Genomic DNA, 26,123 nt, shown 5'->3' with positions numbered 1-26,123 from the left:
CCTTTAAGTCTTCTCATTGTACTTCAGATAAAGTTCTAATGTTGTCTCCAAACATTTATGGCACCTACTAGGTACAAGACAATTTTAAGTGGTTCACAAATACTGACTCACTCAGTCCCTTTAACAACCTTATGATAGGTACTATGTTTATTTCTGTTTTGCAGATGAGCTAAGTGAAGCTCAGAGAGATAAGGTGACTTGTCCAAAATTACCCAGTTAGTGAGTGGCCTTTTATAATCAGGTTCCCACCCTCCTACCCAGCCTTATTTCTTATCATTCTTTCCCTGAGCCTGGATATTTCTCCCCTCTATGCTAGTTCTTCCTTCTTTAGTTCCTCTTGTCACAGAGATTTTGTTCATACTGGTTCCTTTGCCACCCACTTAAGCTCTACTCCTCCTTCAGAGCTCAGGTCAAGCCCGACTCCCTTAGAGAGCTGATGAGGTCCATCGCCAGCCGCCGTTCTGTCCTTAGAGTGCATCACAGATGCAGCCTTACATGACTTACATGATTTGTTTTTAACCCACCGCTTAAATAGGATTCTGTATGTGCCAGTCACTCTTCTGAGGTCTTTACCTATATTAACTCATTTAATCTTACAAGGTCCTGGAGAGGTAGATACTATTCTTATTCTCATTTTACAAATCTGGAGTGAGCTGCAGGGACAGCAGCAGTGTGGTCTGGCAGGAGGGTGGTAAAAGGCACTCACCTGTCCTGGGACTGTAGCAGTCCTCCTGGGGATGTAAATGGCCTGGGCCAGAGACTGGGCACATGGTCTTCAGAGTTAAGCAGGCCTAGGGCCAAATCCTGGCCCTGCCATTTTTTAGCTCATTGACCTGGGCAGATCAGTGGCCTTTCTGAGTGTCAGTTTCTCCATCTGTGGCACCACCATTTCTTAGTTGTATGTCCTTGGCCAGATCCATTTTCTTCTCTAATCTCAATGATCTCATCTATAAAGACAAGTTGGTCTAACGGTTAGGAAAGACAGCACAGGTCAGGTGGCTCACAATCCTCTTGTGGGGTGAGTTCCCCGGGAAGCAGACTTTGAGATGAAGATTAACATGCAGGAAATGTATAGGGAGCACTCTCAGGATCAACACTGTGGGGAGGGGAAGAAGGCCGGACTGGGCGGTGGGAGACACTGGGTTGCAATGCAGTCTCACGAAAGCCTCAGCCAACCGTAAGGGATGCTCTGCAGTGGAGATGACCTCCACAGTCATCCCAAGTTGGGATGAGGGAGCTGGATCTTTTATACTCTCCACATTTGTATGCAGGCTACCCGCCAGAAGGAGGCTTGACTGGGGCTGGATAGCTCTCTTCAGCCAAGGGCAATCCCTGGAGAGGGCTGACAGCTGGCAACTCTCTGAGTAGCTGGGAGTGGGAAAAATAAGTCCATCAGCCCTGAAGGGGAGTCTGGGCAGCCCATCACAGTCACCACCACAGTGCTGGACACCAGACATGGCTTCATAAATATGACTCGTCATTGTCATCATACAATGAATTCATTTTACAGATGTGGAAACTGAGGCCCAGGGAACGAATGTAACATGCCCAAGACTACCTGGCAAGCAAGTAGGAGAACCCAGATGTCAGCCTCTAGCTTTCTGATTCAAAAACTTTAACTAGCATGTCTTGCTAATGCTAAACTTTGTAACCTTCACACTGTTATAAATGTGTGAGCAGTTGACATCACTAAAAGGGACAGAAGGTATGGGTGATTTTCTGAAAACTTCTTGGTTAGAGGTGACTATAGTTTGAATGTTTATCCCCTCCAAAACTCATGTTGAAATTTAATTGTCATTGTAACATTCAGATGTGGGACTTTTGAGAGGTGATTAGTTCTGAGACTAATCTTTGAGAGGTAATTCATCCTCATGAGTGGAATTAAATCCCTTATAAAAGGGTGAGTTTGACCCCTTTTTGTCTCTTGGCACTCCCACCTTCTGCTGTGTGAGGATCCAGCCTTCCTCCCCTCTGGAGAATGTAGTGTGCAAGGTGCCATCTTGGAGGAAGATAAGGGCCTCACCAGACACTGAACCCATTGGTGCCTTGACCTTAGAATTCCCCTACAAATGACCCAGTCCCAGGCATCCTGTTAAAGTGGCACGAATGGTCTAAGACGGGCAGGACCAGGCTTATGACCAGGTGTTCATATAATTTATTGTCTAAACCTGAACACTTCTATGAGTAAAAGGGAGCGCTTTTTAAAAATAAAACTTTCAGGTGGGAATAATTTTAGATTTACAGAAAAGTTCCAAAAAAGAATACAAAGAGTTCCCATACACTCTACCCATTTTCCCCTATTGTTAACTTCTTACGTTATCATAGTACATTTGTCAAAACCAACATGGCACGTTACTCTTCACTGAACTCCAGACTTTGTTTGCGTTTCACTAGTTTTTCCATGAATGTCTTCTTCCTGCTTCAGGATTTCATGAAGGATCATACACTGCATTTAGTTGTCAGGTGTCCTTGGTTCCCTTTGGTCTGTGATAGTTTCTCATTCTTTGCTTTTTTTGTGTGTCCTTGACTGTTGTTGTTGTTGTTGTTGTTTTCTTTTTTTTTTTTTTGAGGCAGGATCTCGCTGTGTTGCCCAGGCTGTAGTGCAGTGGCATCATCTTGGCTCACTGAAACCTCTGTCTCCTGGGTTCAAGTGATTCTTGTGCCTCAGTCACCAAAGTAGCTGGGACCACAGGTGTGCACCACCACACCTAGTTAATTTTTGTATTTTTAATAGAGACGGGGTCTTGCCATGTTGGCCAGGCTGTTCTCGAACTCCTGGCCTCCAGTGATCCTCCCGCTTTGGCCTTCCAAAGTGCTCGTATTACAGGTGTGAGCCTTGCCCAGCCCAACAGTTTTGAGGAGTACTGGTGAGATAGTTTGTAGAGTGTCCCTCAATTTGGGTTTGTCTGATATGTTTCTCATAAACTGAAGATGTTAACTTTGATCACTTGGCTAAGGTGGGTCGGCCAGATTTCTCTGATGTACAGTTACTATTTCCTCTTTTCCCGCTCCATCCTTTGGAATTCAGACACTCAGTGTAGCCCACACTCAAGAGGGAGAAGGGTCTGGAATTCAGCTAAACCTTTTGGAGGGGGAAATATCTACCTATGTTATTTAAAATTCTTCTGTATGGAAGATTTGCTCCTTCTTCCAAAGGGAACATTTTAAATAATTACACTAAATGTATCTGGTTATGACAAGTGTAAGCCCAGACTGTCCTGGGCCACCCTGGGCCACTTAGGCAGAGCACAGCAGGAAGGAGCTTAGGTTCTTGATTCAGAAGGCCATGAATTGGAACTCCAGCTCTTCTGAAGAGCTGTGTGACCTTGCCCAAGCTGCTTTACCACTCTGACCCTGGGATCCTCTTTCCTCAGGGTGGTTAGAAGGAGTAGGTGAGCTAATGCCTGTAAAATGCTTGGCACAGGGCAGCCAGCAGTAAAGACAATCATTGCTGTGATCTGACAACATTTGATTTTAAAGGTGAGGAAGTGGAAGTTTGGGGAGGAGGGACGCCCCCTTATTTTCCTTGCCCTCCTGGTCCTTCCTGCCAATGCCTGTGCCCCTGCATGTGGGGGTTTCCAGCTCCCGCTGAGAAGGCTGCCAGGCCCACAGCCGGGAGGTGAGCTGGGGACTGAGAAGTTGGGATCCAGCCTCTTGCATGCAGTGCTGCTGTGGGATTGGATTCCTTGTGTGTCTGAGGCAGGAGTCCTGCGTGCCCATGGAGATGTTGCCATGGGTGGTGGGGGTGGCTGCCTGGATGGGTTTCAAGCTCAGACCGAATTTCCAATTAAGGGAATTTTGGGGTCAGGAGGAAAAGCAGGATTGTGGCCATCTTCCTCAGGGACTCTCCCCATCCCTGGGGCTTAGTGAGTAATCTGGCTATGGAGAGACAGAAAGCGTCCCCAGCAGCCACAGCCTCTTCACACCCAGGCAGGCCCCGGCTTTCTCTCCATCGTGGCTTCCAGCTCCTCCCTCCGGGCTGATGTGGAACTTGTCAGCGCAGAGGCTACAATCAGACCATTTTTCCTAAGAGAAGGGAGAAAGATGAGACAGCTGTTCCCTGTAAAATGAGCTATGGATTGAGAAAGATTCTTGACCTGGGCTGTCCAGTATGGTAGCCACTCGCCACACATGGCTACTGGGCACTTGGAATGTGGCTGGTCCAAGTGGAGATGCTCTGTAAATGTGAAACATCCTGGATTTCAAATACTTAGTGTGAAAAGAATGTAAAGTAACCTATTAATGATTTTTAAAATATTGATTACATATTGAAATGGTTACATTTTAGATACATCGGGTTTGACAAAATACATTATTAAAATTAATTGCACTGTTTCTTTTTACTTTTTTGAATGTGGCCACTAGAACATTTAAAATTATATATGTGATGCGTGTTATATTTTTATTGAACAGTGTTGCTGTAGACCCATTCAGGGCTCTCAGAGTAGTCCCACGCCTGTCACTGAGCAGTTGGGGAGACTGAGGTGCAGAAAGGGATCTAGATATACTCATAGCCACAAAGCGATCGAGAGGGAACTAGATTTATGTCTTCTGATTTTGTAGCTAAGAACTCTTTTGTGATACCTTTTAAGGTCATAGATACTGGATTGTGGAGGGAAGCTGGTATGTTTGGGGAGGCGCCTAAAGTTTTCAGGTTGTCATGCCAACACCCTGATAAATGCCTGTTTTCTGGAAGGAGCACAGGGAGTGTGAAGAGTAAGGCTTAGACTCAGCCCCTTAGACCTCAAATTTCTAATTTCTAAAATTTCTAATTTCTAAAAGACCCACCTCGAAGAGTTTTCACAAGGTTAAAGCAGAGCCTCTAAACGAAGGTTATATACACACGTCACAGGGCTGACAAGTGGGAAGCAGTCTGTAAGCGTCAGCTGCCATTGCTGTTGCCTGGTCTTGCTGTTGTACCCCCGTGGCAGAGGCAGGGCATGGCCCAGAGTTCTCAGCTGTCCTAGGGTGTGAGGTTTGGAGCATCTCAGGTTTTGTACCAGGGTGGCATCTGTCTGTCTTCTATCCCCTCAGCCCCTGATCTCCATCTTCTCCCCATGCTGGCTCTGGAAACTCCGAAGCTGATCATAGCTGAGAATTGGTTTTTTGAGTTGCTGGGAGCTGAATTTCTCTGGTGAGCAGGAACCCATGTGGTCCATGGGCAGTGGCATTGGATGGACCTAGGTTTGAATCTGGCTTCAGCCTCTTATAAATTGCGTGACCTTAGGCAAGTTACCTCATCCCTCTGGGCTCACTTTCCTCTTTAATCAAATGGGAATTATATTACCTCCTCCCTGAAAGTAGTGCTGCAGAGAGTAAAAGAAATAGCTCATGTAAAGGGCCGGTGCTTGGACAGCATGCAAGGAAGCGTAAGCTGTTATTATCAATCCTGTATCATTCTGCACTGACTGAAGAATGAAATTGCCCCAAGGGAAGGCCCTGTCTTCTCTCTCAGTCCCTACAATGGTGCTTCCCAAATGTTCATCTTCTGCTAAGTCCCAGTTTTTGTTACATTCACACACCATCTCTACTTACTGTCTTAATCTTCATCTTCGAATCAGCTTATTTAAAGAATACGTAAGTACATTTATTGAAAAGGAAGACTTTCTAATCACTGTTGAAAATGTGAAATCAATATCACAGGAAGTTCTGAAAACAGAACAATGCTATTCAAGTTCCACGTCAAGCTATTGATGTCCAAAGGCACTTAGCCTAAAGTTTGTTTTCTTTTTGTTTAAAAGAGAAATTGGCAAGAGATTGACCGGTATGAAAGAGCCATAGGCACCTACAGAGGCCTTTTCCTTAACTAATGAGCAGAATGGATCTGGTGTCACTTCAGGCTGTGACTCTGCACCGCCAACACTCATTTCCATGCCATGGGGGACACAGGTCACCGGAGGGAAGAGGGCCTGACACTGGACTAGGCCTCAGGGAGGGTCTTGGTAATTGCCCATCTTTGAGTCTGCTTATTTAATTTTTATTTAATGTGCATTCATCTAGTCCTTATTTCTGGGAGCCGGGCATGATTTTAAGTACCTTACATGTGTTAACTTTTTATTCCCCCTTTTTTTGTGGAGAACAAGGTCTTGCTATATTGCCCAGGCAGGTCTCAAACTCTTGGGCTCAAGCTATCTTCCCGCCTTAGCCTCCCTAAGAGCTGGGATTACAGGTGTGGGCTACCGTGCCCAGTGGGGATATATTAATTTATTTAATCCTTAAAACAACGCTGTGAGGAAGGTACTGTTATTCTCATTTTACAGATGAAAAAACTGAGGCACAGACAGGTTAAGTTTCTCAAACAGGTTGCACAGCTGAGTCATGGCAGAGCTGGGAGTTGAAGCCAGGTGACCTGGTTCTAGAATGCTCTTAACCATGATCTGACCTTTGGTTGGTTTTCCTTCACCAACTTTAATAAGCACCTACCCTGTGCCAGCTTGTGCCAGGGCGCTGGGCACCCAGTGGTGAATCAGTGTGGGCAGCGTCCTCTGGGGACTCCCATGTTGAGGGCGAAGCCACGCAGGGATTGGACAGTCGGTGGTGGAGGAGAGGGAGGAAGGAACTGAAATTGATGGGGTCCAACGGAAAGAGCAACTAGCAGTCCCAAGGAGGTCTGGAAAAGCCCCCTGCAGGGGCCACCTCTGGTTGGGAGTCTGCCAGGTGGAAAAGAGAGAGAGAAAGGTCGTTCCAGGTAGAGGAACTAGCATGTGCAAAGACATGAAGGTAGGAATGTGCATGGTGTATTTTGGGAGCAATGAGTCATCCAGAATGCTGGAGTGGGTGGGGAAAGATTAGAGATGAGGCTGAGAAGGCAGCCTAGGGCCAGGTTAGGACAAGCTTTGAATGCCTGGTGGAGTGAGGGTCTGACGTTACAAGCTAAAAGGTTCCAGGGTCCAGGCAGGCCGCAGGCTTGTGTCTTACTGACTAAAGGGTGGTGGGACCATGGGAGCCAGGTCTCCTCGGTCTCTGCAAGCCTCCTTGGGTAGAGCTGCCTCTTCCTAGCTAATGGCTGCCCTGGAGAATCTTAGCACAACTCTTGATTTTTCTTTCTCTTTGTTTTTTTTTTTTTTTTTTTGAGACAGAGTCTTGCTGTGTCACCCAGGCTGGAATGCAATGGCGTGATCTTGGCTCACTGCAACCTCTGCCTCCCAGGTTCAAGCGATTCTCCTGCCTCAGCTTCCCGAGTAGCTGGCATTACAGGCATGTGCCACTACGCCCCACTAATTTTTGTATTTTTAGTAGAGGAGGGGTTTCTCCATTTTGGCCAGGCTGGTCTCGAACCCCTGACCTCAGGTGATCCACATTCCTCAACCTCCCACAGTGCTGGGATTACAGGCATGAGCCACTGTGCCCAGCCAACTCTTGATTTTCCAAGACAAACTAGATGTTTGCATTTTGTTATAAAAATTTCCATTTTTGACTTTTTATTATGGGAAAATATGAAGCATATATATAAATAGAGAGATACAGTGAACATGCATGTACCCATTAACTGGATTTAATAATTGTTAGTAATTTTTCCATATTTACTTTATCTTTTTGTTTTGTTTTGTTTTAGAGATAGGGTCTCACTTTGTTGCCCAGGCTGGAGTGCAATGTTGTCATGTCAGCTCACTGCAGCCTCCACCACCCAGGCTCAAGTGATCCTCCCACCTCAGCCTCCCAAGTGGGACTACAGGTGCATGCCACTACAACTGGCTAATTTTTTAAAAAATTTTATTTGTAAAGATGAGGTCTCACTATGTTGCCCAGGCTGGTCTTGAACTCTTGGCCCCAAGTGATCCACCCATCTAGGCCTCCCAAATTGCTGGGATTACAGGCACGAGCCACCACCCCTGGCCTGTATTTGTCTTTTTGTTGTTATTCATTGACTAGACTCTCAATTCTGTTCCAATGATCTGTATACATCCATCCTTATGCCAGAGGCTGGTCTTGATTACTGTAGCTTTGTACTAAGTTTCGAAGTTGGGAAATGTGAGTCCTTTAACTTTGTTCTTCTTTTTTAAGATTATCTTGGATATTCTGAGTTCCTTTCATTTCCATATGGATTTTAGCATCAACTTGTCAATTTCTGCAGGGGAAAAAAAGGCCGCTGGGATTTTGTTAAACCTGTAGGTCAACTGGGGGAATATTATCCTTTTAACAATTTTAAGTCTGCCAATCCATGAACATGGAGCACTTTTCAATTTATTTAAGTCTTTAACTTTTTCCAGTGATGCTTTGTAGCTTTCAGTGTACAATTTTATACTTATTTTGCTAGATTTCTTTCTTTTTGCTGCTACTTTAAGTAGAATTGTTTTTAAATTTTATTTTCAGATTGGGAGCTGTGTCCTAAATCTCTTAGTCTAGAACCATCCTTCTCATTTTTTTTATGACATGACATCTTCTGTATTTGCTGGACTGATTCCTTATGGTGCTGTTTAACTTGCTTCTCTCTTTCCTGTACTTCCTGTAAGTTCTGTCTCAAATGGATTCAGATTAGATTTTTCTGGCATGAAAACTTAATAAATAGTTCTGTGTACTTCATCTTGTATCACATCAGGGGGCATGTAATGTCTGGTTAATATGAAATCTTCCAATTTTTTTTTTTTGAGACAGAGTCTTGCTCTGTTGCCCAGGCTGGAGTGCAGTGGCATGATCTCGGCTCACTGCAACCTCCGCCTCCCAGGTTCAAGCAATTCTCATGCCTCAGCCTCCCCAGTAGCTGGAATTAAAGGCATGCGCCACCACTCCTAGCTAGTTTTTGTATTTTTAGTAGAGATGGGGTTTCGCCATGTTGCACAGGCTGGTCTCAAACTCCTGACCTCGAGTGATCCACTGCTTCAGCCTCCCAAAGTGCTGGGATTACAGGCGTGAACCACCGTGCCCTGCACGAAATCTTCCAGTTCTTAAGTACTTTGCATAACAAATTGGAGGACTTGATTTAGGAGCAGGGGTTGCGGGGAAGAGGGGAGAAGGAGGTGGTGAAGGAGAGGGCAGGGTCACAGGCAGTGGGATGGAGCAGCAGGGAAACGGGGAGAGAGGCCTAGCACATCTGTCACTAAACCCCAGAGCTCTCAAATCCATGCAGGAAAACTCACCAACGTGTGGCTACGTACATGCACATGCACACATACACACACGACAAATATGCAGGTGGACAAATCATATATGTGTGCTATATGCTACCCTGCCCCGCTTTGTGAGTGGGTAGCCACGAGAGCTGGGAGTGGCCTGCTCAAATGTGTATGACCACACCTGGACCATGGCTCTTGTAGCGAGAGTATGGCAAGGGCTAGGCTGTAGGCTGGGCATCAATGAGGAGGCTGCTGCAGGGATCTGGGGAGATGGTGGAGACCTGAAATGTGGCAGAACCACTGGGGTGGGAAGAGAGGGCCTGGTGGCACCATCAGGTGGCTGGGCTTGGGCTTCTAGAATCCTGGGGCACGATTAGTCAAATTGTCCTTCTTGTTTTTTTTTTTTTTTTAATAGGAGGAGGGAGAATGTTGATTTTTTAATTGGAGGAAGGAGAGTGTTGAGGTGGCAGTCTGCCCGGTGTTGAATCAGGGGGCTTGCAGGTGTTGAGAGAGGCCCACCTTAGATTATGGGGGAGAAGGGAGGGGAAATACCCAGAGCCCACACACAGAGAAGGGTGGTAACGAAGCCAAGGCCACGTGGCAGCTCAGATCGCCTTCGCCCAACACAGTCCCCCTTTCAGCATCCAGGACGTTGTCAGCAGGTGGGAAAGAAACGAAGAACTCTTTGTTTCCTTTCCTTGTTCCCTCACCGCACTCCCTTTCCTCTTCGTTCGGGGAAGGCCATTGTGTCAGAAACACAGGCAGGCACTTAGAGCAGAAGGAGCACTGGAACGGGAGTCAGGAGACCTGGGGGCTGACCCAGCCTCAGAATCCATTTCCAGTCACGCCTCAGCCTCAGCTGTCTTGAGGAATCCCAGGAGATCTGCGATAATAATGGCCAACACTATTGGATGACATTCACTGAGGACTTAATATGTGGTGGCCACTAAGTGCTCAGCTAAATTAACTCATCTAATTCTAACTTAGGCATATAGAGAGGTTTTTTTGTTTGTTTGCTTTTGTTGTTGCTGTTGTTTGAGAGAAGGTCTCACTCTGTCACCAAGGCTGGAGTGCAGTGGTGTGATCTTGGCTCACCACAACCTCTGCCTCCCGGGTTCAAGCAATTCTCCTGCCTCAGCTCCCGAGTAGCTGGGAATACAGGTGCGCATCACTACTGCCGGCTAATTTTTGTATTTTTAGTAGAAACAGGGTTTCACCATGTTGGCCAGGCTGGTCTTGAACTCCTGACCTCAAATGATCCACCCACCTCAGCCTCCCTAAGTGCTGGGATTACAGACATGAGCCACCATGCTCAGCCCTTGTTTTGTTTTTAACATGCCTTAAGTCACACAGCCAGTAAGCGACAGAGCTGAGATTCTGGACCCAAGTCTATGTTCCAAGCCACCAGCCTATGCTGCCACTTCAGATACAGTGAGTTCTTTCTCTTTCCTTGTTTCTTTTCTTACATTGTTCTAAACAACATATCTGTCGTTAAAATCCAAGGAAGGTCATACACATACAAAATAAAAAAGTAATAAACCCCTTGTTCTACTTCCACCCTGGTTGCACCTCTGAAGTGACCGTTGTTTACAATTTGCTTATAGAATTCTTCCAGTTACCTATTCTGGTTTTGTTTGTTTTTGTGTTTCATAACTAGGACTACCTACATCATGTTCTGTAACTTGCGTTTTTAATGTAATATGTTTTGAGATCTTTTTACGTTATGCACATAGATTTATCTTACTCGCTTTAGCAGCTGTATGCTCGTCCGTAGTGTGGAGGTACCATGATTCATTTAACCAGATCTCTTTTGATGGAGATTGAAACCATTTCCTGTTTTCTTGATCATAAGTGAGGCTGCAGTGGACAGCCTTGGACCAATATCCTTGCTCACTGGGCTGGTTAAAGGAATGGCCCAGCCAGGTGGTGTATCCCGACAGGGACATTCAAGCAGCACTGGAATACATTGGGAATATAATGGCGATTCATGTGGGCCTTTGCAAGGGACTGACCCCTGACATTTACTGTCAAAATGTCAATTTGGTCAATTTGGTTCCTCCTGACAGGGGCCATAGTATCCCTGCATGAATTCAGCAAAAATCCAGCCAACCCCATCCAGTGTCTCACCCCACCCCTCCAGTATATCTTCAACAAATATTTAAAGAATAATCATTGCAAGGGAGATGCAGTTTATGGGTTATGGGTTAAATTCCTGAAAACAGAATTTGGGGGTCAAAAAGAATGTGCATTTTAATTATTATGAGAACCCAAGTTAACATCCAAAAGGGTTGCACTCAATTTCTAACCCCCCTAACAGTGTACACGAGTGCAGTCTTCCTCACACCCTTGCCGCCGGCGCTATGTGCTGTCAGTCTTTTGCATCTTTGCCAAACTGTTTAAAGAAAATCTGGTGTTCCGTGAACCCAGTGGCCACCTTCAACACTCCTCCAAACAACTGCCCATATCCACAGAGGCTATGTCTGTCCTTTTTCTCAGTGTCTCTGGCTCGCCTCCTGAGATGCCTGGATAGGTAGGAGGTTCCATTAAGCGAGACTGAATTCCCTGAGGATGGGCTTGAAGTGTTGGAAAGGCCCCCGGCCCGGACTCCTGCCCTACACCACATCCCTCCTTTGTGAATGACCAGATGGACAAAATCCCTGTGTGCCCAGAAACTGAGGCGCAGTAGTGAATGGAATTTCCGGAGTTGTCAGAGCCGGATTCTCGAGACATAACACGAGGCAGCTGTGACTCCAAGGCTGAGTGGTCTAGGGAGAGAGAGGAGCTTGCCTGGGTCTCTGGCAGCAGGCAGATGTTAGAACAATGGTGACCATGCATTTGGGGGAACCAGGCCTTCCAAGCTTGGAGCGTAGAGAACTAGAGAAAAGACCCAGCATGCTCCCTTCGGTCCCCAGAAAAAGCCGCTCAGAGCTGGAAGGTGCCTTAGGGAAGAGGAGGCCCGATGTGCTCATTTCACAGATGAAGAAACTGAGGCCTCCCAGGAGGCAGAGACCCAGCTAGGGTTGTGCAGGGAGTCCCGGTCAGAGCAGAGAGGAGTGTGGCTGGAAGGCGGGGTGGGGGAGGCTCTTGTGAAGCCTCAGTTGGTTTCTGGGTCACAATGAATAAATCAAGTGAAAGAAGACAGAACTCTGCAAAGTGGAAAGGAGTATTTTCATCTCCTCCACCTCTATAAATGGTGCTTAGGGCCTAGCTCCAGAATGTTTCCCGCTGTACTTTGTTGTTGTTGTTGTTGTTGTTGTTGAGATGGAGTTTCACTCTGTCACTCAGGCTAGAGCGCAGCGGTACAATCTTGACTTACTGCAGCCTCCTCCTCTTGCGTTCAAGCGATTCTCCTGCTGCAGCCTCCCGAGCAGCTGGGACTACAGGCACGCCACCACACCCAGCTAACTTTTGTATTTTATGTAGAGACGGGGTTTCACTATGTTGGCCAGGCTGGTCTTGAACTCCTGACCTCAGGTGATCCGCCCATCTCAGCCTCCCAAAGTGTTGGGATTGCAGGCGTGAGCTACTGCGCCTGGCCCAGCTTTACTTTTTAGCCCAAGTAGCAGAGTCAGAGAACACACAGGCCAGCAGCCTGCACCTTCAGGAGAAAAACATCCCTTTCCCACAGATGCAAGAGTTTTCCCACAGTGAGACCAGTGCTTGGCCCTGCTCCTGGCTCCTGAGCTGAGCCCCAGGGATTCGGGTCAGTGCTGGAAGGGCCCAGACCGAGAGTGTTGATCTAATAGTAAAAATGAGAATGCTAGTGGCTGCCCCAGGGTCAGTGAGAGTTCAGGCCAGGGTCAGGGTCTGGGCTGTAGTCCTGCACTCTTACTGGCCTCGTGGCTTTGGGCAAGTGGCTGTCTCTTAAGCTTCCTGTACCTCCATTTCTTCATCTCTAAGGCGGGGATCATGAGAGAACCTGCCCCGTGCGGCCTAGGAGTGGGTCATGTTGGTGTTGATAAAGGTGCAGTGCTGGGAGCAGTGCCTGCCATGGACAGGGCATCTCTCGGTGCCCCCTTCTCGCCTGCCAGCCTCTACACTGAGTTCCCTTCTATGGCTCATTTCATCTAAGCCTCATGAAGGAAGTGCTATTTATTACATTAGCCCTTTTCACAGATAAGAAAACTGGTACAAAGTAATAAGAACTGATACATCTGGGCTATTGATTCTCTGAGCCAGACCACCTTCTTCACCACGGTGAGAAGAGAAAGTCTCTCAGCTGCTCCCAGGCTGACACTCCGTGCCTGGACCTCGGTGCCTGGCCATGCTTTCAAATGGCAGAGCGACTGAGAGTGCAGGCTGGGGAGGCTGGGGAATCGAGGCTCAGATCCCACTCTGTTACTTGCCCACCAAGTGTCCTCGGTCTTCCCTGAGCCTCCCTTTCCTCGGCTGTAGAATGGGGACAGTAACAGCCCCGTCCCCCCAGGGTTACAGTGAGGACCATACGAGGTGATGTTTGTAGAGGGTTTCGTGTGGCCGTGGCATTCTGTGGGTGCCTGGTAAGGAGAGATCCGGGGCAGTTTTATCATCGTTCTTACCCGAAGCTCGAGATGAGTAGAACGTGGTGAGGCCAGCTGTCTCCCTTAAGCTTCATCCTTCCCCAAATGCCGCTTCTCTCTTCTGGGTTTCCAAAGCCCAGTCCAACTTCCACTTGACTTCCTAAGTCCATACCGGCGAGTCCCTGCCATTGGGAGTGGAGTTAAAAATAAAGCCTGTCTTTAAATCCTTCAAGTAAACACCCAGCTCTCTAAAAATAACCCCTTTGCAGCAGGTCTTCACAGCCAGGCGGGGCTGGAGGGATGGAACTTGGTGAGGCTGATTCCCAAAGCCAGGCATGACCCAAGCCTGGCCTCCATGTCACCCCTCCTTGCCTCCATGTCACCCCTCCTTGCCTCTCAAGCCTCTGGTTCTTTGGGGGAGCCAAGCACCCCCTATTTGTCTCCATCCCCTATTTGTCTCTTTCCACTGCCACCAGTCCAGTGCCGGCTACCAGCCCCTCTCACTGCCCCTCTGCAAGTGTCCCTCACTGCTTGTCATGCCTCCTCCTGTCCCCATAGTCTTCTCCACACAATAACCAGCATGAGCTTTAAAAAATGTCAGCCTGCACGTGCCATGCTGCTGTACAAAACTCTCGTGGGGCCCTTGGTTAGGGTTCCTGCAAAAGCAGAGCCTGAGACAAGGATTCAGGTGCAGATAGTTTATTGGGGAGGTGATGCCAGGAGGGAGGCGCTGAGAGGGTGTGAGCAGAGAGTGTGAGAGACAGAAGAAGGACAGGCAGTGCAGATGTGTGTTATTGAGGCATCACTGCGGACCACAGGGACTGGATCCAGCTCGGGCCTCAGGACCTGCAGCATTGTCGGTCTGAAGGATGGACGCAGGCTCCAGTGCTGCATTCACTGGGAGTTTCCCATGTGGCAGAGGTTGAAGGGGCCTCCTGCAGCCTCAGAGCAGGCTCTGGGCAGGAAGTGGACAGCTGTGCTTGCATGGGATCCTGACAGTGCTGAGTAAGTCTGACCTTACATAGAGCTTGCCTCCGCAGCTACAGGGGAAACTAGGGGTAGACACAGGAACTGGGATGCAGGCACCAGGGGTGCTGCTTTTAGGAGAAATTCCAGATGGGCCCCAAGTCCCTTCCTATCTGGCTCCACTTAGCCCACCAGCCTCATCTCATCCTATTCCCCCCCATCATTTGCCTTCAGCCGTGTTTCCTTCAAAGGGCCATTCTCTTTCCTGCCTGCAGTCCTTTGCGCATGCTGTTCCATTTTCCCAAAATGCTTTTCCTTTACTCTCTCACGAACACCTACTCTTTTCATCTGGCTTCACTCAGCTTGACTGTTTCTTCCTCGGAGGAGCTCTGAGCTCCCTTCTAGTCTGGGTTTCCTGTTTTATGTGCCCCTGGCAGCCCGGTCCCAGGTGCCAGCACCTGGCGTAGCACCCAGCAGGTGTGTGTGGCCCAGGAAGCCTGGTTGACTGACTAATATCAGGCCTTAAACACCCTGTAATGGGAAGAACCCACAGCATGGGGCACCCTCCGTGTTACTCATTTCAGCCTTGAAATACATCCAATAAGTACTTATTGAGAGCCTGCTCCATGCCAGGTAATGTTCTAGGCTCTTGGGGAAGAAAACCTGAAGATCCCACCTTCATGATGCTTGCCCTCCCGCTGGGGAGACAGACAACACAACAGATGTACATAAAGACAGAGCCTGTGGTCAGGCAAGTTGCCTTTCAAAATATATGGTCAGGGCTGGCCTCGCTGAAGAAGGCCTCGTTGACATTGAAGCAGAGACACGGAGCTGAAAGAGTTGGCCAGGGTGCTGCATCAGGGACAGCCACCCAGGAGAGGGAGGGGCCAGGGAAGGCTCTGAGGTGGGCGTGTGCTTGGCGTGCTCTGGGGACAATGAGGAGCCCAGTGGGGCTGAAGTGGAGTGAGGCGGAGGACAGCAGTGGGAGAAAAGGCCAGAGAGAGTGTGAGGAGGCGGCGGGGATGGATGGCAATGTTGTACAATCTGGGAGCCACTGGCAACCTGTGGCTGTTTAACTGAAGTTAAAGAAAGGAGAAGTTTCCTTCTAGTCTCAGTAGCCTCGTATCAAGTATTCGATAGCTGGGACAGCACGGATATAGAACATTTTCCTCATCCCTGGAAGTTCTATTGGATGGTGACTTCAGGGGCCTTGCAGGTCATGGTAGGGCATACGCGCTTGCCCATACATAACTGGGCACGCATCCTGGGGGCCTTTCCTCACCTCCCAAAGTGGGTATGATTAAAGCATGCAAGGCCGTTTGGTCCAACCCCAGCCAATGTCAGAATGCCTTTCCCATCGTCCTGCCAAGTGGTCATTCAGTCACTCAGTCACTGCGTCTGTCTCTCCAGGCGTGGGGAGCTTGCCATCTCTTGAGATGGTCCGGCCCAGCTTTTGATAGATTTGCCTTTTGGATTTGCTAAAACCAGAAGGACTTTCTGCTTCTCTGTAGCTTCTACCCACAGGCCTTGGTGCTGTCCTTGAGGACTGTGTAGATTAGAACCGTGCTCAGCTGCAGGTAATAGAAGCTGTCTGTGGCTGGGCACAGTGGCTCCTGCCTGTAATCCCAGCTTTTTGGGAGGCAGAGGCAGGAGGTTTGCTTGAGGCCAGGAGTTCCAGACCAGCCTGGGCAACACAGTGAGACCCTGTCTCTACAAAAATTAAAATAAAAAAAAATAAAAATATTAGCTAGGTGTGGTAGCATGCACCTGTAGTCCCGGTTATACCAGAGGATCCCTTGAGGCCATTTGTTCAAGGCTTCAGTGAGCTGTGATCACACCACTGCATTCCAGCTTGGGCAACAGAGCAAGACTCTTTCTCTTAAAAAATAAAAAATAAAAATAAAAATAAAAAAAGCTGCTTCTACTGCCTCACCCATTGGGCTTATTTTCTCACATAATGTGATCAGAGAAGCTGTGCCAGGCTGAATGGCAGCTCCATGACGCCCTCAGGGACCCAGCTCCATCTGCCTTTCCCACCTCTGTCCTTAGAGGGTGGCTTTTGTCCTCATACTCAGGGATAGCCACTGCACACCTAGCTTCAACTCTGCATTCCAGGCAGCAGAGGTCCAAATGCAACAGCTTCTCTCCATGCAGAAGGGAAGACCTTCCCCAGATGTAGAGAATGGGAAGGTGAATATTTTTAGCCAGATGCATTGCTTCCCTGAACAAATTAGGCTTCTGTTAGTGGGAAAGAGGGAGAGGGTGGATATTTGGTGAGCAGCTAGCAATGTCTGTGTCAACATCCTTGCAGAGGTTTGAAGACTGTGACCTTAATATCCCGAGTCTTCCCTGGTCACCGCATCTCTAGTCCCTTCACTGCACCTCTGTTTTCACATCTCAATCTCCATTTTGCAGATGGAGAAACAGAAGCACAAACATCATTCATGGTCAAGAGCACAGGCTTTGGGGTCAGATAACACTCGTTCCTTGGGCACATCACTTCCCTGAGCCTCAGTTTCTCCAAATGTGGGAGGTGGTAGAAATTGATATAGTACTTATCACTGAGGGTAAAATGAGATATAACCCGTGTCAAATACTGCACACCAGTCTTCAATAGTGGCAGTTTCAAAAAATTATTCTAACTATGAATACTCTTGCTTCAGTGATTCTTCGTGGTGTTATTGAAGGGTGAGATCTCTGTGGGGATCTCCCAAGTGTTTCCATAATCCTAGCGATCATCCCAGGGAGAACCTCTCGCCTTAGGCTGCTAGAGGACGTGTGCCATAGGACCAGATAGGAGGGAGGGGTAGCGGTGGGGATCCATTTTCAGAGCTACCTTTGACCAAACCATATCCTCATGGGGACCTATTGCATTGCTGCTGAAGCACTGTTCCCATCGGCCCTGGCTTCATGTGGCCCTGTCTGGGAAGGGGGTACTCCTACAAAGTCATGGCAGCCTGGTGCCAAAACCATCATCGCACAGGACTTGCTGTAGCTTTGCCAGAAGCCTGGCCCAAGGGGTGGAGGCCCCTGGAGCTCTGACCCACCACATGGAGGGTGGGAAATGCCACACAGCAGGTTCTCTAGAAGGGATTTATCAGAAGCTAAACTGGGGTGCCCCCTGGACTCAGGCCTGCACAGTTCCTCCCTGACCACCCAGCTGGGATGGATATAGAGACAGGTGTCGTGTTGCAGAAAGCCTGCCCTAAGAGGCCTTACTGATGTTTTCCTTTATTAAAAAAAAATCTCGGCCAGGCGCGGTGGCTCATGCCTGTAATCCCAGCACTTTGGGTGGCCAAGACAGGCAGATCACGAGGTCAGGAGATTGAAACCAGCCTGCCTAACACCGTGAAACCCCATCTCTACTAAAAATACAGAAAATTAGCTGGGCATGGTGGCAGGCTGCTGTAGTCCCAGCTACTCGGGAGGCTGAGGCAGGAGAATCGCTTGAACCCAGGAGGCAGAGGTTGCAGTGAGCCGAGATCATGCCACTGCACTCCAGCCTGGGCGACAGAGCGAGGCTCCGTATTAAAAAAAAACAAACAAAAAAACATACCTTCATTTGGTTCAAAACCCAACAGTTAGAAAGGTGTTACTGTAAAGAGTCCATCTCCTTTCCCTGTCCCCATCTTGCTGCCACCTCCACACCCCATAGGCAACTCTTATTTGTACTTTCTTTCCTTTCCTTCCAGAGTTACTTTCTATTAAGATGGAAAATATGAAATTGCTAATATTTGACCAGGTTGGACCTATAAAATGGCGATTTCATACCGTTCAACCTAATATAAGCAAATACATGGATTCCTGTTCTTCCCTTTTTTTACACAAAAAGTAGCATATTATACTATAGGATATACATACTGTTTGGAATCTTGCTTTTTTCTCTTTGCCGTGTGTATGTTAGAGATCTATTCATGTTTTTCCAAATATAGAACTTAATCAGTTTTTAAATGCTTGTGTAGAATTCCATTATGTAGCTGTGCCATAATTTATTGAATCAGGTCCCCGTTGTTGAACATGGATGTTTGGGTAGTTTCCAGATATTTGCTGTGTTGGATCAGTATTTCACCCATGGGTTGGTGTATCTCTAGAATAAATTCCCCCAACTCGCAGTTGCCAGATCAAAGGCTGTCTGTGGTGGTTGTCCCATTTTATCTTCCTGTCCACATTGTTTTAGGGTGGGAAGGCCTCTGCCACTGACTTGCTGAATGACCCTGGGCAAGTCCCTGCCCCTCTGTGGGTCTCCATTCTCCTTGCCTTGTCCTTGGGGGCAAAAAAAGCCGGCCCAGTTTCACTTCCTTGCTTGGCTTTTCCCACATCCCAGTCATGGGCAGCTATTGTTACTGTGGGCCCTTTGGGAGATGACTTTAGCTCAGAGGGAGTCCAGGGCAGCCCAGTGAGGTCAGCATGGAAGAGCAGACAGGAGGACGAGGCAAGGCAAAGGCACAGTGGTGTGGCAGCTGGGGCAAGGCAGCGATTCCCAAATGCCAGTCACTGCCGTACCTTCCTGAGCCACGCTGTGTCTGCATGCCGTCTGGATCTCCTTACTATTTAAAAAATATTTTAACTTTTTAAAATCTAAATTTACTCTTATAAATAAACTGTAGATCATTACCATAAATAGAAATCTAGGGTTAGATGAGAAAACGTTAGCCAAAAAAAAAAAAAAAAAAAAAAGAGAGAGAGAAAAGAAAAAGAAGAAAAAGAATACAGTGAAGCAAAATATCATTAAATCTCTCAGTTGCTTATTAAAATCTCGGCCAGGTGCAGTGGCTCATGCCTATCATCCCAGCACTTTGAGGGGGCCAAGGCAGGAGAACTGCTTGAGGCCAGGAGTTTTGAGACCAGCCTGGGCAATCTAGTGAGACCCCATCTCTACAAAAAAATAAAAAAGTTAGCTGGGTGTGGTGGTGCTCACCTGTAGTCCCAGGTGCTGTTCGGGAGACTGAGGCAAGAAGATAGCTTGAGCCCAGGAAGTTGAGGCTTCAGGGAGCCATGATCGCACTACAACACTCCAGCCTGGGCTAGAGAACCAGACTCTGTCTGATAAAACAAACAAACTCAGACTCAAGGCTGCTTGCTGCTGTGCTCTCAGTTAAAAAACAGCGTGTAAGAGAGGCCTTAAAGTCCAGGCGCGGTGGCTCACGCCTGTAATCCCAGCACTTTGGGATTACACTTTGGGAGGCCAAGGCAGGTGGATCACTTGAGGTCAGGAGTTTGAGACCAGCCTGGCCAACATGGTGAAACCCCATCTCTACTAAAAATACAAAAATTGGCGGGGCGTGGTGGCGGGCACCTGTAATCCCAGCTGCTCAGGAGGCTGAGGCAGGAAAATTGCTTGAACCCGGGAGGCAGAGGTTGTAGTGAGCTGAGATCAGGCCACTGCACTCCAGCCTGGGCGAGAGAGCGAGACTCCGTCTCAAAAAAAAAAAAAATTTTTTTTTAACTTTTTCTCTTTTTACAGATACACTTTCTACAATGTTACTTAATGAACGGTCTGGTACCTCTTCTCATTCTTGGTCCTGCCAGTAGAAAGCATCCCATCCTTTAGAGACGCTGGCCTGAAAAGACAGATTCCTCCTCTCCCTCTTCCCAGTCTCAGAGAGAAGGAAAACCAGTCTTTGAAAGGGCTTGTTCAAAATCCAGTCTTTGAAAGGGCAGGATTCAAAAACTTAGCCCAGTTGTGACTGCTATGATGGGGTAAGGCAACGGGATTGGAATCTCCTCTGGACCTCCAGTACTTGGCACGGCACGGTGCCTGGGGCCAAATCCGATCTCTGGAAGTGCGGTTTTGAACAAAGAGATGCAGTTGTCCAGAGGAAGGCTGGGTTCGGCCCCTCCTGGTGGCTTCTTCCTCCCCTGTCCCTGTGACAGCAGGGTCGCCAGCCCCCAGGAGCAAATGGAGCTGCCTGGAATTCCTTCCCAGAGCTCCTTTATCAGTTTTTAGAGCAGCCTGGGGTGGGGTGCCAGTGGGTGTCAGTGACACTGGGGGCTGCTCTGGGAAAAGCTGGAATGCCCCAGCTGAGCCCCACCTGGGGAGGGGCCGGAGGCGGGGGAGGCTGCTGGGCTGGGAGGACTCAGCTGTCACATTCCTCCGGCTCACAGAAAGCTCTCCTGGGCGCCTTGTCCTTATTTAGGCAGGAGATGTCTGCTGACTGGGGCCTTGTAAGATGCCATTGCAGGCCAGCTCCCGGGTGGGGTGGGGCGGGGCAGGGGCAGAGCACACCAAGAGCTAAGTCAGCAGGCTCCTAGGCAGGCGAGCCCCAGGGTGGGAGCCCAACCTTTGGGAAGAAAACCTGCTAAGTAATAATAACAAAAAATAGCAGCTAACATTCATGGGATGCCTACTATGTGCTGGGCGCAATGCTGAGCTGGTCTGTAAGCTCCAGAAGGCGAGTCTCTCCTGTTCACAACGGGACCCCAAGATTAGCCCAGGTTCTGGTACACATAATGTACATATATACTGTATACTATATGCACATTCAGAATATCCAAAAGGGTTGGATGAGTCTGGGTTCTGGCAGGAAAGAGTGTTAGGTGCTTAGTAAATACTTGTCACAGCTGAATGAATATACCCTTCACATGCCACAATTTACGCAGTCCTTACAAGAAGTAGCTACTGGTATAGCTAAGTGCTATTAGTAACCCATTTTACAGATGGGGAAACTGAGACTGGGAGAGGTTCCATGACCTGGCAAAGATCACGCAAGTTGGAAGTGAGGGAGCTGGGGTTTGAACCAGGTTGTCTGACTGCAGTCGTAACTAGTGCTTCCATCTTCTTGTTTTGGTGTTAAGCCACAATAGAATTCCTGGCTTTCCTCTTTCCTGGCTCTGTGGATTGGACGGGTTACATAACCTTCTCACCTGCAAAGTGGGGATAGTGAAATCTGCTTTAAGGAATATTGTGAGAATTAACAGAAAATATATGCAAGTGCCGGGCACCTAGTAGGTGTGCAGCAAGTATTGCCTATTCATAATGGTGATGATGATGACGATGATGATGATGATGATGGCAATGAGTCCCAGGGGATTCAGCATCCTGTTGCTGGGTTGCACCCCAGGAGCAGAGTAGGCAAATGGGGAGGCCATTTTTCCAGCAGACTTCGTCCCCCTCCAGGAGCACAGTGACAGTCATGGCCCTGTGGAGAGGGTGGCAGGACCTTCATCCTGCCTGTGTTTCCTGAGGAGAAATGTTCTCCACTCCTAGGCCATCTGAAGCCTCCAGGTTCCCCAGGCAAGAGGCTGGAAGGGGTCTGGGGTTGGTTTTACCCTCTGTTCATCCATGGTACATGATCACATTTTTGTGTCAGCACAATTGCCCAAGGCTTCCATGAGCACCTCCTGTGGACCCAGACTCACTTTCCATCCCTTGCTGTCTGTGTGCAAGTTGTCTTGGGCAAGTTATTGAAATGCTCAGAGTCCCGGTTTTCTCAAGTGTACACTGAGGGGGATAACAATATTGTTTCTCTCATAAGGCTGCTGTTCAGGTAAAGTGACATGATATGTACAAGCACTTACAATGGGGCCTGTCATGTAGTACATGACCCTTCCAGTATATCTATAACAGAGTAACTTTCAGTGATTGGAAATTAAAACTGATCACAGAGACTTCTCTGGGCCTCAGTTTCCCCTTCTTGTTACTGTGTCGGTCTTAAAAGAGATGAGATGATTTCTGAGGGTCCGTCCAGCTCTGTGAGTCTCACAGTCAAGTATATGTGATTCATATAACAAAACGTTTATCCAGCACATTCCTGGTGAGCCTAAATATTTTCGGATAAATAATCCTGCTCTGTGCCAGCCTCTGCCTCTGTCTGGTGACAGGCACACAGCAGTGACGCTTCTGCCTCTTGTGGGACTCACAGACTAATCAGAGGAAGACAAAGTGACCTGGCAGGGAAGTGCAGGAGACAGTAGAGTAGAGAGCTGGCAGTCAGGGTGAGCTATCCTGGGGAAGGGTCCTGAAGGATGAGTAGGAGTTTTTCACCCCAGCCACAGAAACAATAGACAGGGCACATTTGAGGAACTGGAATTTTCTGTCTGACTAGAAGGCTGAGTTTGGAGTCAGACCAGAGACATTGGCAGGAGCTAAGTCATGAAGTCATATGAAAGCATTTCCATGTCATCCTTCAGGCACTAGGAAAGGCACTGTGGGGTTTTAAGCAGAGATTTAAGACCAAATTTCCTGGGGGTGGCCTCTGGGAAGGTTTCTGGACCAGACGAAACATAAGAAGGAACATTACATCCAGGGTTAGTATCTAGCTGGGCACCCCAGTAGGTACGGTCATGCCACTTGTTAAATATTGAAATAGTCTATACTGGTTTGTAACTAGCAGCCTCCAGGCATCCCCCCTACGCTTGTTAGTATTCTGTCCACTTGGTCTTTCCCAGCACCCAGCAGCTAAATGGTTAGCCCCCTGGCACAGCAGGTGGTTTTTAATATATAAATATGTATTTATTTCTATCACCCCCTGCCTACATCTCAGTCGTGCCTTCCAGCTCTAAGAAGGCATTAGAGAGCATCAGATGGAACAGGACCAGCCTGGGAAACTTGGGTTTTAACCCAGGCCGTTCCCTCTTCTTGCTTGATAGGCAGGAGATTAGACTGGAATCTCCCCTAGGGCCGTCCTGCCGAGATAGAAGGGGAGTCGACACCCAGCCCCCTCTGGCCTCTTGCTGCGGCCCCAGTCGGCTGGGCACACTGGAAGCCAGTGAGCAAGGGTGCTAGTGATGAGGCTTAGCACAGCCTTTGGAATCAGGTAGACTGCCGTTCCATCCCAGCCCAGAGCCTCCCAGCTGTGTGGCTGCCCCCAAAGGAGGCCTAGTTTCCCTATTCAGTGGACATCATAATACTTGCCCCCTAGGATTGTTGTAAGGAAAAAATGAAACCACACTTCTAAAAGTTCTAGTACCAATAGATGTGAGATTTTAAAAATATGTATTTATTTATTTTGGAGTGAGTATAATTTATGCACATTCGGACTCCGAAGGGTCGTATTAGTCTGCGTCCTGGCAAGACAGGGTCTGTTGCAGGTGTTTAACTGGGGAGAGTTTAATGAAGGTGCTGTTTGCAGAGATGTGGGCAGAAAAATTAACAAGGTGTGTTAAGGCATCCAGGACCAGCAGCCACGAGAGCCGCTATACCCCAGGCCTGAAGGGGCAAGGGGAGGGGGAGAAGGAAATGGTGTGATGCCTGGAGCAGGAATGGGGCCGGTGGGGGTGGAGAGAGCTGCAGCTGTGGAGGGGGGTGGTGGGGGTGGATGAGAGCTGCAGCTGTGGAGGGGGGCAGTGGGGGTGGAGAGAGCTGCAGCTGTGGAGGGGGGTGGTGGGGGTGGAGAGAGCTGCAGCTGTGGAGGGGGTGGTGGGGGTGGGTGAGAGCTGCAGCTGTGGAGGGAGTGGTGGGGGGCAGTGAGAGCTGAAGCTGTAGAGAGGGGCGGTGGGTATGGGTGAGAGCTGCAGGTGTGGAGGTGGGCAGTGGGGCTGGGTGAGAGCTGCAGCTGTGGAGGGGGGCAGTGGGGGTGGGTGAGAGCTGCAGCTGTGGAGGGGGGTGGTGGGGGTGGAGAGAGCTGCAGCTGTGGAGGGGGGCGGTGGGGGTGGGTCAGAGCTGCAGCTGTGGGGAGGATGGTGGGGGTAGGTGAGAGCTGCAGCTGTGGAGGGAGTGGTGGGGGGCAGTGAGAGCTGCAGCTGTGGAGAGGGGCGGTGGGTATGGGTGAGAGCTGCAGGTGTGGAGGTGGGCAGTGGGGCTGGGTGAGAGCTGCAGCTGTGGAGGGGGGCAGTGGGGGTGGGTGAGAGCTGCAGGCGTGGAGGGGGGCGGTGGAGGTGGGTGAGAGCTGCAGCTGTGGAGGGGGGCGGTGGGGGTGGGTGAGAGCTGCAGGCATGGAGGGGGCGGTGGGGGTGGGTGAGAGCTGCAGCTGTGGAGGGGGGTGGTGGGGGTGGAGAGAGCTGCAGCTGTGGAGGGGGGCGGTGGGGGTGGGTGAGAGCTGCAGCTGTGGAGATGGGCGGTGGGGGTGGGTGAGAGCTGCAGCTGTGGAGAGGGTGGTGGGGGTGGGTGAGAGCTGCAGCTGTGGAGGGGGGCGGTGGGGGGTGGGTGAGAGCTGCAGCTGTGGAGAGGGTGGTGGGGGTGGGTGAGAGCTGCAGCTGTGGAGGGGGGCGGTGGGGGTGGGTGAGAGCTGCAGCTGTGGAGGGGGGTGGTGGGGGTGGGTGAGAGCTGCAGCTGTGGAGGGAGTGGTGGGGGGCAGTGAGAGCTGCAGCTGTGGAGGGGGGCGATGGGGGGTGGGTGAGAGCTGCAGTTGTGGAGAGGGTGGTGGGGGCGGGTGAGAGCTGCAGCTGTTGAGGGAGTGGTGGGGGCGGGTGAGAGCTGCAGCTGTGGAGGGGGGCAGTGGGTGTGGGTGAGAGCTGCAGCTGTGGAGGGGGGCAGTGGGTGTGGGTGAGAGCTGCAGCTGTGGAGGGGGCGGTGGGGGCCAGTGAGAGCTGCAGCTGTGGAGGAGGGAGCCAGGCAGGAAGAGGGAGAAGTGGAATAGACACCCACCCCTCTCCAGCCTCTTACTGGGGCTGCCAATTGACGGGGCACACTGGAAACTAGTGAGCAAAGGTGCTGGTGATGCAGGCTGTAGAGATGATCTCCCTGGGCACACAGCTAGGTGGGGAATGGATGGGGGTGGGCAAGGGGAGGAGATGGGGCAAAAGGAAAATAACCAGCCCAAATGTCTGTGTGTGTGTGTGTGTGTGTGTGTGTGTGTGTGTGTGTCTGTCTGTCTGTCTGTCTGTCTTCCTCCCTTCCACCTCATTCCCAGTGGGGCAACTTGTATTATAAGTTTCTTACCTATCTTTCCATAATTATTCTCTATATAAAAGAGCAAACAGCTTGTCTGTTTACACAAATGTTACATACAATAGAAATTATTTTACACCTTGCTACCTGACTTAACATATCTTGGAATTCACTCTTTGTCATACATAGAAATCAATCTTATTCCTAGGATTGGCTACATAATACTCCTTCAAATGTCTATGCCGTAATTTAGTACTGCTGGACTTGGCTTTGTTTCCAATCTTTTGCTGTTACAGTTACAATAAATACCATGGAGCTCACGGACTAATCAGAGAAAGGCAAAGTCACTTGGCAGCTAAGTGCAAGAGATGGTAAGAGCAGACAGCTGGCAGTTAGGGTAAGCTTTCCTAGGGAAGGGTCCTGAAGGATGAGTAGGAGTTCACCAGATAAAGAAGTGAATGATGGTTATGGGGACAAAAGTTTCCAGAAGTCATTTGGGACTTGTACAAAATGTGTCATTTTGAGTATATCTGTTGGTCACATTCCCAGAAGGGGAATCACTAGCACAAAAATATGTAGATGATAGATTTTTAAAGAAAAAAAAATGGTTGAACAATTAAATGATAAATATCAGTATATGAAACATGGAAAATTACTTAAGGGAGTAAATTATAAAAGTATGGCAGGAACAGCTAACAATTGTATAGTGCTTAAGAAGAGTGCAAGGCACTGTTCTGAGCCCTTTGTGGCCATTAACTCATTTAATTTTCATTACCCTATGATGTAGGCACTATTATTATCCCCACTGTGTTAGTTACCCATCACTGCATAACAAAT

The 26,123-nt window shown here is 49.0% G+C and overlaps 1 protein-coding gene and 1 long non-coding RNA gene across 2 annotated transcripts in view; one reads left to right on the top strand and one right to left on the bottom strand.

The window, feature by feature from the left end:
- JPH2 (junctophilin 2) overlaps positions 1 to 26,123 on the top strand; it is a 78,014-nt gene that overhangs the window by 32,022 nt on the left and 19,869 nt on the right. The gene's annotated exons all lie outside the window — the stretch shown is intronic.
- On the bottom strand, positions 8,389 to 20,263 carry LOC144332177 (uncharacterized). The gene is made up of 2 exons (XR_013399981.1): positions 19,437 to 20,263; positions 8,389 to 13,734 (listed from the first exon to the last, which is right to left on the bottom strand). It is a non-coding gene; the product is annotated as an uncharacterized LOC144332177 (long non-coding RNA).

This window comes from Macaca mulatta, chromosome 10 (genome assembly GCF_049350105.2).
Source record: "Macaca mulatta isolate MMU2019108-1 chromosome 10, T2T-MMU8v2.0, whole genome shotgun sequence".
Taxonomy (NCBI): Eukaryota; Metazoa; Chordata; class Mammalia; order Primates; family Cercopithecidae; genus Macaca; species Macaca mulatta.
The sequence above is the reverse complement of the archived record's forward strand: the minus strand, read 5'-3'. Positions and strand labels throughout refer to the sequence as shown.